Here is a 3,996-nt window from a genome sequence, read left to right on the forward strand (position 1 = left end):
TAAATCCAATTAAGCAGCTGCTGAAGCGCAATTTTGGAAATGCTAGAATTATCAGCTGCCATTACTATACAGCCTGGCCATTCCAGTCACCAGATATTAATTCGTGTGACTTCTGGCTGTGGGGCTATCTGAAAGATGTTTTGTTCATTGATCTGATTGCAAACTTAGCTGCATTGAAGGCATGCATTGTGCAACACATTCTGAATATGACCCCGGAAACATTTCGATCAGTTGTGGAACATTGTTTCTTGATTTCACCTTGCAGAAAATGGTGGACAGCATATTGAACATGTTTTGTGGCAGTCACACAGAAATTAATAATATGATTTGATTTTGATTGATGCCTTTTATGTAGTTTTTGGCCTCAGGACAATTAAAAACCAAGTTTTGTCATCTGATACGATATGACCTTGCCATGGTGGACGGCTTATGTAACTAACAATATCACACCTGTACACCCATGCACACTGAGTTGTACAGTTTAACGTCAAATGTACACCTTAGGCATTGTTGTATGATTCATTTGTCATTTGCAGTTGACCACTATTAAATTATGATGCTTACAGGACCATCTATTGCTACATTTTGTAACTATTTATTTTTCTTCTTCCATATGTTTTCCCCATCCTCTGATAATATTTCATTGCAATTTGACATCATTCTGACCAGTGATGTTATTTCTACAGTGGTTTGAAAGTTTAACTTTAATTATAATCACCCTGTATATTAAATAACTTATTTCCATTGTTACTTGTGCAGATGACACTTCAAAGTAGTAACTGATCATGCTGCATTGAAAGGGTTACCAATAAGTTGTTTAACTAAAAAAAGGCTTTACAACAGAGTGAATTTGATTTTGAAGTAGTACATTATCAGGTAAAATCACAAGGGAACATGGGCAAGCCTCAGTTACAGAATTTGTACAGTGAAATGTGCCAGGGTGAACATGGAAGAATGGACAGAAGCATGAAGTGGTTTGATAAGCAGCCACAATTCAGTGTGAAAACTTGAGAGTTGTACAGGAAGACAAGATGTGGGTAACATATAGTGGAACCAGAAAAATTGCATACAAGGTGATGAGGCAAACTCATAATTCAATTTTAGATGGACACAGTGTCCACAGAGCACAGTGTTGTGCAAGATTATTGGTGGATGGCACACAGGTTTCCCATGCACACAAAGAGCAGAACTTATTCATCAAAAGATTACGTTGTAGATGTTACCATAGGCAGCTAAGTTATTTAAATGATTGACAGGGACATAATTGGATCATTTGCTTAAACACTAGCAGGAAATGGTTTTGTGATAATGGTAATTGATAATTTTACATGCTTTGTGTTCATCATAGCAATACCTAATCAGCAGGCAGAAGCAGTGGCACAGGTGATGGTTAACCACTAGATACTAAGGTGTGGAACACCTGAGACAGTGATAATGTACATTCTTGTTTTCACTTACAGATGCAAATATGGGGACACCATGAGCTGCTACTCCCTGAATGCTTCTCAAGACAGACTTACCAAATGAATTCACTATTTTTTGTATAGTGCCACTAAATTCTTCATATGCTCCATTTGTACCCTCCAATAAACAGGTCTGGACAATCCAGGACACCATTCTCCATGAACAAAGGCATGGAAAGATGCTGCTATTTTGTTAGATATCAAGGCACGTGGGAATTTAGGAAGTTCAGGGAGCTGAAGTTGCAGATTAAGTGGCCATGTATGCTTATGTTGAAGATATTACTGAACAAAGTATTGTCTTTCTGTGTGAAGACTGCTTGTTGACTCCCAGGAACTTAAGTAAATTTGATGTAGAGTGTCTTAGGTTGTGGCACAACAATTTTTGGTCAACAAAGTCAACAATTCAGTTGGAGTGTTTATTTTTTCAGCCAGTGAGGCAAGATGAAGTGTTCTTAATGCTCCTCCAGTTAGGGCTCTGTCCTTTTGCTGCAAGGATTCTTGGTATGGTGAAAGGACCCATAGTGTACAATGCTCAATGTGTACAGTATCTGTATGCCCCATTTTAATAAAAGGTGTTTTATATTATGGCAGTTTGGATGGAGCTGGTTTAGGAGCCCATCTCCCTTCTATTCTATGTGATGATGAGATGAACGAATACACCGTTAGCTTGTTACATATTTTTATGAGCTTCAAACAGGAACGACTGCAGTAATGGATGGGAACTGTGATTGTTGTGTGCAGATGCGAGCTGAGTTGGCGAACCTTCGCTCATAGCTCCAGCCTACTTTGGCTTCCGTCACACAGCTTGAGGCAGCTGCCAAGGAACGTCACTGTGGGGGATCGAACACGTCCTATGTGTCCTCTGATCAGTCCACTGCTGTGGCTGCCCCAGATACTGCCTGCACTGAGGTTGACCCCTCACCCGTGGTCGAATCGGAGATCATTCCAAAGTCTGGCAGGCAGCGAAAAACTTTCCGAGGGGCCGATCGTAGGGCTTCCCCAGTTCACTTGATGAACAGGTTTCGGGCGTCATCTGTGGCTGACGATGTCTCTGAGCCAGATGCACTCATCCACCCTGTTCCAGAGGAAGCTTCTCGGCCCGCAAGGTCTGGGTATTCACAGAGGGTGGGTTTGCTGGTAGTTGGGAGCTCAAACGTTAGGCGCGTAATGGGACCCCTTAGGAACATGGCTGCCAAGGAGGGGAAGAAAGCCAGTGTGCACTCCGTGTGCGTTCCAGGGGGAGTCATTCTGGATGTGGAAAGGGTGCTTCCGGATGCCATGAAGAGTACAGGGTGCAGCCAACTGCAGGTGATGGCTCATGTCGGTACTAGTGACGTGTGTCGCTTTGGATCGGAGCAGATTCTGTCTGGTTTCGGGTGGCTAGCGGAAACGGTAAAGACTGCCAGTCTTGCTTCCAAAATTAAGGCGGAGCTCACCATCTGCAGCATCGTCGCATGCAAATATGGGGACACCATGAGCTGCTACTCCCTGAATGCTTCTCAAGACAGACTTACCAAATGAATTCACTATTTTTTGTATAGTGCCACTAAATTCTTCATTTGTACCCTCCAATAAACAGGTCTGGACAATCCAGGACACCATTCTCCATGAACAAAGGCATGGAAAGATGCTGCTATTTTGTTAGATATCAAGGCACGTGGGAATTTAGGAAGTTCAGGGAGCTGAAGTTGCAGATTAAGTGGCCATGTATGCTTATGTTGAAGGTATTACTGAACAAAGTATTGTCTTTCTGTGTGAAGACTGCTTGTTGACTCCCAGGAACTTAAGTAAATTTGATGTAGAGTGGCTTAGGTTGTGGCACAACAATTTTTGGTCAACAAAGTCAACAATTCAGTTGTAATGTTTATTTTTTCAGCCAGTGAGGCAAGATGAAGTGTTCTTAATGCTCCTCCAGTTAGGGCTCTGTCCTTTTGCTGCAAGGATTCTTGGTATGGTGAAAGGACCCATAGTGTACAATGCTCAATGTGTACAGTATCTGTAGGCCCCATTTTAATAAAAGGTGTTTTATATTATGACAGTTTGGATGGAGCTGCTTTAGGACCCCTTCTCCCTTCTATTCTATGTAATGATGAGATGAATATAGTACAGTTTAATCATTCTGGGTTATGCCTGTCTGTGTATAAGTAGACTGTATTGCACTTATGGGATGGGTGGCTCATCTCTTCAACCCCCACCCCCTTCCCTTCCCCTCCACCTCCATAATATCAGACAGCCACAGTACTTTCCAAGTGTTGTTCATCAGTATACTAATATTTTACTTGTATTTTAATAAGCAAAGACATTAGCACAATAGTGATCTAACCCTTTCTGATGCCAAAATTTAAAGATAGGCTCTATGTGTTGCCATGGGAATGAACTATCTTCCTACCAAATGGATTAGTCCAGCTTGCAATATGTGTCTTATTATGAAGCCTTCAATCTTTGCCATAATAATGTTTCATTCCTCTTTGAGTACAACCATGGTCCAATCTCAAACAGACAATGAAGAGTGAGAACCAAGTCATGTGTGACA

This window comes from Schistocerca gregaria, chromosome X, assembly GCF_023897955.1.
Source record: "Schistocerca gregaria isolate iqSchGreg1 chromosome X, iqSchGreg1.2, whole genome shotgun sequence".
Lineage (NCBI taxonomy): Eukaryota > Metazoa > Arthropoda > Insecta > Orthoptera > Acrididae > Schistocerca > Schistocerca gregaria.